A 7,407-nucleotide genomic window follows, 5' to 3' on the forward strand; every position below is an offset into this window, starting at 1 on the left:
AACCATGGTTTTCTATAGTAACCCTAATCACAACAATACATTTACCATTGTTGTTACCGTATTGGACATTATATATTTATATATGTTCAGTATTAAATTGTAAATGAAAATCAATCTGCCAAAAACAGCAGGATTACTACTAAGTTAGTAAGTTTACCTTCACTGTTGTTATATATATATATATATATATATATATATATATATATAAATAAATAAATAAATGAATGAATGTTTATATGTGTGTGTAATAGAATTATTGCTTTTTTGTAATGTTATTTTGTTGTTCTTGTAGAGACCACTATTTCTACACTGCTTGTGCCCTCATCTTTTTATGGTACCCATGCAGATCCTCAGACAGATACAGGTAAATATTTTGACACATTAACAACATCATGCACAAAATTCCTTTTTCTAGGGTTTTTCCTTTTTTTTTTTTTTTTTTTTTTTTTTTTTTTTCACAAATTAATTAATGCCTTAAAATAGACTTAAATCAGAGCAGAAAGTAATCTCTTCCTCTGAATTTTGTCTTGTTTTCCAATACAAATATCAAATCATATTTCAGTCAAGATACTTTTTTTTATATATCAGATATATAGCAAATGTAAAAAGTATTGACAAATGTAATAAAATTAAATGAGTCCATACTTAAAACAAGAAGAAATATTTGCCAATTAGTTATCAAAACTTCGTTTTAAATTAAGGTGACTTTTGGCCAAGTGGCAGAGATTAGTTCTTCTCTTAATCATAAACTTACTGCAAACAAGACTGTATTTCATGTCATTTTGTATCTCCTGTAAATGCATCTTGATTTAAGAATCGTAAGGCATTTGCACTGGAAAAGAAGCTACAGTAAAAGATATTTCCATATTCTGGTGTTTGGGATCAGAGTGTTTCAGTGATTTTTATTTTTATTTATTTATTTATTTATTTATTTATTTTTTTTTTGTAAATGAATTAAAAAAATATGAATATATTTTGGAAGTTGTATTTTTAAACTGAAGTTAATACTCTCTAGGCATTTACATTTAAGTAACATATTTGTGTTTTTCCTCATTTGTTCCTCAAATTTGTTTTACTTGGTCTCAAAAAAGTCTTAAATTTACCTTCATAAATCCTGCAGAAACACTGTTACCTTACAAATAAAATTAAATGTTCAACTTGTTCAACAGACACCACTGCCCTCGCTGTTCTCATCTTGTGGTTCCCATGTGGAGCATTATTCAGCAACAGGTAAATTTTTGATGAACATGCAAATGTTGTTAGAAATTTTCAGAATGCAGAAAATAATTAAATCTTTTTTTCCCTCTATGTAGGAACTACATAGACTGCCATTTAAAAGGTTTTGGACAGTAAGATTTTTTGTTTTTTTTTAAAGAAGTTTCTTCTGCTCACCAAGCCTGCATTTATTTGATACAGCAAAAACATCAAAATATTGAAATATTTTTACTATTTAAAATAACTCCTTTCCATATGAATCTATTTTGAAATTGTATTTTTTCCCTGTGATTTCAAAGCTGCATTTTCAGCATCATTACTCCAGTCTTCAGTGTCACATGATAGAAATAATTCCAATATGCTGATTTTCTGCTTGAGAAACATTTATAATAATAATAATAATAATAATAATAATAATAGTAATTATTATTATTATTATTATTATTATAAACAGCTGAGTAGCATTTTTTTCTGTTTTCTTTGATGAAGAGAAAGTTCAAAAGAACAGTATCTAAATAGAACATTATAAATTGGGATCGGCAATTATGAAAAAAATCATAATTGTCAATTATTCCCTTGAAACTGTATTTGCCATTATTAATTAAGATTATCACAATTTTCATTTAGTAATGTTTGGAATAGCTTTATACCATTTTTTTAAGCAACTGCATTACACATTTTTATTTATATATAGTTTCTTTCAAAAAAAAAAAGTAAAAATTGAAAAATTAAGATAACCTGTAGTAAAAATACACACACACACTCTCTCACACACACACATCTTAAAGTAGAATAGTGGATTTTTTTTTTTTTTTATTATTATTTTTGGTAATTGTGCGTTTTGAACAATTACATAATTGTGGCATCTGTAACTATAATCATGATTAGAAATCCAATTAATTGTGCAGCCCTAATTATAAATATGTTGATCAGCATTTTTGATAAATAAAAGTTAAATAAATAAATAAATAAATAAATAAATATCTGGATCTTTCTATTCATCAAAGAATCCTTGAAAAAATGTACTCAACTGTTTAAAATAATAATAATAATAATAAGTTTCTTGAGCAGCAAATCAGCATATGTTATTTCTGAAGGATCATGTGACACTGAAGACTGAAGTAATGAAGCTGAAAATTCTGCTTTGATTATTCACAGGAATAAATTTCACTTTAAAATATATTCAAATAAAAAGCAGTTATTTTAAATAGTAAAGATATTTCTGAATGTTCCTGCTTTTGCTGTATTTTGGATCAAATAAATGCAGGCTTGGTGAGCAGAAGAGATTTCTTTAAAAATAATAATAATAATAATTTTAGTGTTCAAAAACTTTTGACTGGTAGTGTATACGCCACCTCTGCCAATGCTGGCCTCCCCTGCGAGCACCTGCACTGGGCCTGTGAAGACTGGTGGCAGGGTGTTTGTACTGGACCACAAATGCTGGAGCTTAATAAACAGCAAGAAAAGAAAGACATTCTAATGAGTATACAGCAATGGTCCACAATTCCTCTACTGAACTATGTCTGTTGCCCTTCATTTACCAACCTGAGAGCATGCAGAAGGAGATGACCTGGAAACAGTTTAAAGAGTCTGCATTTTACGAGATGGAAAGACAGAGATGTGTGGCAGAATAAAAGACATAAATTATATTTCTTGATCTTTTGCCCCTTAGAAATAACTCATGTATATACTGTATATTTGTATTTATTATTCAGTGTGAGATTGTAATATGCATTTATTGTCAGAATTATGTTTTAGATAAATATTTACTAACCTTAAAAAAAAGTGCTTAAAGCATTTAATAAAAACTACTGAAAATTAAAATTTGCTTCATGAGTGCTGTGTTCTATTTTATAGGACTAAAATTTCACAGTTTACATGGTTTTGGAAACACCTAATTGGTCATTTAACTAATTAAGTGTGGCTTAAATTATTCCGTCAGTCTATTTTCATTCAATATTTGAATATTACTCAGTTTGAGTGAAATTTAAATGCCTCTTATTAACATTTTAAAAGCTATTCAATATTTAATATAACCATTCATTTTTTTATATTACCATGAAACTATTTTTTACCATATTTATTTAATACTAATCATTTATTCATAATACCTTGCTTTATAATCCAAAAAGGCAAGACACAAATGTAAAATACTTTGCAGGTGTAATATATTCTTAAGTTTTATAATTTTGTTTTATTAAAAGCACAAATCTGTGTGAAACAGTGGTTTAGACCTGCTTGAGTGGGATTCGAACCCCGGTCCAAATAAATGCATGAAAAAACCTGATTGGCTGTGACATCATTTGGCCAGCTGCTGAAATGCTTCAATGTCATTGGCTGTCACTGAGTTCCAACTATACACGACCTGCCCCCGCGCGGGAGGCGAGAATTCTACCACTGAACCACCAATGCCCCAACTGTTACTGGGAGGTACGCAACAGTACCACTGAACCACCAATGCTCGTGGGGGTGTGCGTGAAATCGTTTGCCAGTAACATCGCCGTTACAAGGATAGCGAGCGATGCTAAATTTCAACAACTGAGAGCAAGTTTCATAGGCATTTGACGAATGGAAATAGATCTAGCTTGGCTCTGAAAAATCAGGGAGAGGGGGTTGGTCAATATCGAAAGTCTCAGTCCTTTAAGAACTAAAATGCGTCTCATCCTCATCAATGCCCCAACTGCTGCCGGGAGGTGCGCAAGGTTGGAAACACAGCTAGAGCTCCCTTAAGCAAAAGGGGCTCTAGATTGAAGGCTTGTCTGAAAGAACCACAGCCTGACGTAAAAAAAGAGCAGTCGCTGCATTGGCCGGGAATCGGACCCGGGTCTCCCGCGTGGCAGGCGAGAATTCTACCACTGAACCACCAATGCCCCACAGGCCTGCTTCAATGCCCAAGGACAGAAATGCAGTTGGATCTCCTTTACCGGTGTTCTCAGCCGCTTTGGTGCATTTCTCGAAATCATCTTTAACAGTTGTAAGCCAGTAGGTTCTTTTCTTAAAACAGTTTGTTCAAACTACACCATGCAACGTATTACCCGCAAAAGCTTGCGACGTTCTCAAAATCCTCAGTTCATCACTCCCAAGTAAATTTTTATGTCAGTGAACACATCAGTGCCATCAGAACGAAACGTCTTTTTGTGGTTGTTCACAAACAAAAGAGTCCAAAGTTTAGCCTCGTTCTCACAATAACAGTAAACCCTGTCGCTGATTGCTGATGTAAGCTGGCTTGTGGTAAGAGATGGAAGACTAGGACCTGATTTTGAAACAATTTTTCTCCTTTTTTTTTAACCAGGGTAAAATCAGCCTGTGCTACCGTTAAACAACTGAGAGATAAACGGACCAAGTTTCACGGGCAATTGACGAACACAAATGGACTCGTGAGTCTCTGAATAAGGGTAGCCACGCTGAAAAATTGCCTATAGAACTGGTCATGCAACAGTCGTTAGTGGTACACGGCTGGAAGGGCAGATGAAGCTCCTTTAAGCTAATTATGCTTCAGCTTTAAGGATCGTTTAAAAAAAGGAGCAACGCGTCTGACATAACAAAACAAGCTTCCTGCATTGGCCGGGAATCGGACCCGGGTCTCCCGCGTGGCAGGCGAGAATTCTACCACTGAACCACCAATGCTCAAGATGTTAAGAAAAATTATTGGGCAGCAGCATCGCCGTCACGGTGGGGGGGTGACAGCAACCAACGCTACATTTCAACAACTAAGAGATAACCAGAGCAAGTTTCATAGGCATTTGACCAATAGAAATGGATCTATTCCGTCTCTGAAAAATCGGGGGAGGGTGTTGGTCAGTATCAAAAATCTCAATCTTTTAAGAACTAAAGTGCGTCTCATCCTCATGGACTGCACCAGATTTTTCACTTCTTGTTGGGAGATGTTACCCTGCTCTTCCACCAATTCACTAGCATGTTCTGGAAGACGTCTGGGTGGGGGGACACAGGGTTACATGTGGTTTGACACTGGCACGATGATAAGCGGTCCTTCTGCGCCCCGTAGCGCTGTCATAGGCATTTTTCATTACAGACAATGCAGTTTATCGGACATTCACGCAGGTCAGCAGTAACCCCAGACATGTTTCTTCTGGTGTTTTTCTGACTCGGTACAAAGGTCCGTTTACTGTCATCAGTTCTTTTAACCCTGACCCTTTCCTGTCTGCCAGCTGTAAAGGCTGCACTTTTCCACATGTGCTTGAGCAATCATTGCTTATAATTCACTGAACAAGCATGAAAATCATCGTTCAAAGCGTTTCCATGAATCATCTGTACAGTTAGTTGTGATTGGACAGTTATCTTCAACATGCAGCGTGCTGAAAGATATACTTTTTGGCTGAGTTTAAATATGCATACATGTATCGAATATGCTCGACTGCCTCAACTAGATGCGCAAGGTTGGAAATGCAGCTGGAGCTCCACAATTTCTAATTGTGCATTTACTTGGAATCAGGCTAACGAAGCCACGCTGAAAAACACGGACAGAATGGATAACAGGAGAGCTCTTCCTGGCAGACACAGATGGATCTCCCTTGAGCAAATTCAGATTAAAGCACATAACACACACAAAATGACATAGGAAGCTGCATTGGCCGGGAACCGAACCCGGGTCACCCGCGCGGGAGGCGAGAATTCTACCACTGAACCACCAATGCCCCAACTGTTACTGGGAGGTACGCAACAGTACCACTGAACCACCAATGCTCGTGGGGGTGTGCGTGAAATCGTTTGCCAGTAACATCGCCGTTACAAGGATAGCGAGCGATGCTAAATTTCAACAACTGAGAGCAAGTTTCATAGGCATTTGACGAATGGAAATAGATCTAGCTTGGCTCTGAAAAATCAGGGAGAGGGGGGTTGGTCAATATCGAAAGTCTCAGTCCTTTAAGAACTAAAATGCGTCTCATCCTCATCAATGCCCCAACTGCTGCCGGGAGGTGCGCAAGGTTGGAAACACAGCTAGAGCTCCCTTAAGCAAAAGGGGCTCTAGATTGAAGGCTTGTCTGAAAGAACCACAGCCTGACGTAAAAGAGCGCAGTCGCTGCATTGGCCGGGAATCAGACCCGGGTCTCCCGCGCGGCGGCCGGGGATTGTTTTGCTAAACGGCCCTAAACCGTTTCCCATTCATTTTCAATGGTAGTGCTAAAACACTACGGATGCAATATACTTTCGGCCACTAACGCCCTTGTGGCGCACTTCCGTGTTTCGCCACCCCGGGAAATTTGAAGTCGCCATCTTCATCCCGACTCGGAGAATGAAAACACACAGCGGAGATCTGACTCGTTTGTTTAATTCAACGCCTTCTCAGCGCATCGATCAAAGGTAAGATACTTTATGTGACATCAGTTTACGTTTTGTTACCGTTAATGCTGAAATTGCAATAGTAAACTTGTTCGTTTCCAAATTTACCCTGTCGGGGTTTGTTTACTATAGTTCATCGTAGGTTAATTTGTTTGCACGCCGAAATTATGAATGAACTTAGCTGTAAGTTACGTTTATGTGTATTGTCTGTCATCATTAACACGTCATCTGTTGATTAGAAGCTAAATTATGAATGGGTGTGACAATTATTTTCATTTTTGTAATAAGATTTCATGCATTCCACAGTTTAAAAATGTTTTCAAACCATGGTTTTCTATAGTAACCCTAATTTAGCTATGGGTTTTTAGTACTAGAATCACAACAATACATTTACCATTGTTGTTACCGTATTGGACATTATATATTTATATATGTTCAGTATTAAATTGTAAATGAAAATCAATCTGCCAAAAACAGCAGGATTACTACTAAGTTAGTAAGTTTACCTTCACTGTTGTTATATATATATATATATATATATAAATAAATAAATGAATGAATGAATGTTTATATGTGTGTGTAATAGAATTATTGCTTTTTTGTAATGTTATTTTGTTGTTCTTGTAGAGACCACTATTTCTACACTGCTTGTGCCCTCATCTTTTTATGGGTACCCATGCAGATCCTCAGACAGATACAGGTAAATATTTTGACACATTAACAACATCATGCACAAAATTCCTTTTTCTAGGGTTTTTCCTTTTTTTTTTTTTTTTTTTCACAAATTAATTAATGCCTTAAAATAGACTTAAATCAGAGCAGAAAGTAATCTCTTCCTCTGAATTTTGTCTTGTTTTCCAATACAAATATCAAATCATATTTCAGTCAAGA

General features: G+C 35.8%; 1 long non-coding RNA gene and 3 other non-coding genes across 4 annotated transcripts; 1 reads left to right on the top strand and 3 right to left on the bottom strand.

Annotated features, from left to right (window-relative positions):
- The first annotated feature begins 244 nt into the window (after window positions 1–244).
- Window positions 245–1,349, top strand: LOC127159662 (uncharacterized). The gene is made up of 3 exons (XR_007826510.1): window positions 245–364; window positions 1,170–1,230; window positions 1,314–1,349. It is a non-coding gene; the product is annotated as an uncharacterized LOC127159662 (long non-coding RNA).
- A 2,665-nt stretch (window positions 1,350–4,014) lies between these two features.
- On the bottom strand, window positions 4,015–4,085 carry trnag-gcc (transfer RNA glycine (anticodon GCC)). The gene has a single exon. It is a non-coding gene; the product is annotated as a tRNA-Gly (tRNA).
- A 686-nt stretch (window positions 4,086–4,771) lies between these two features.
- Window positions 4,772–4,842, bottom strand: trnag-gcc (transfer RNA glycine (anticodon GCC)). Its single transcript has one exon. It is a non-coding gene; the product is annotated as a tRNA-Gly (tRNA).
- Window positions 4,843–5,799: 957 nt separating this feature from the next.
- On the bottom strand, window positions 5,800–5,870 carry trnag-ccc (transfer RNA glycine (anticodon CCC)). The gene has a single exon. It is a non-coding gene; the product is annotated as a tRNA-Gly (tRNA).
- Window positions 5,871–7,407: the final 1,537 nt, after the last annotated feature.

The sequence above is a fragment of the Labeo rohita genome, unplaced genomic scaffold, assembly GCF_022985175.1.
Source record: "Labeo rohita strain BAU-BD-2019 unplaced genomic scaffold, IGBB_LRoh.1.0 scaffold_2416, whole genome shotgun sequence".
In the NCBI taxonomy this organism is placed as follows: Eukaryota; Metazoa; Chordata; class Actinopteri; order Cypriniformes; family Cyprinidae; genus Labeo; species Labeo rohita.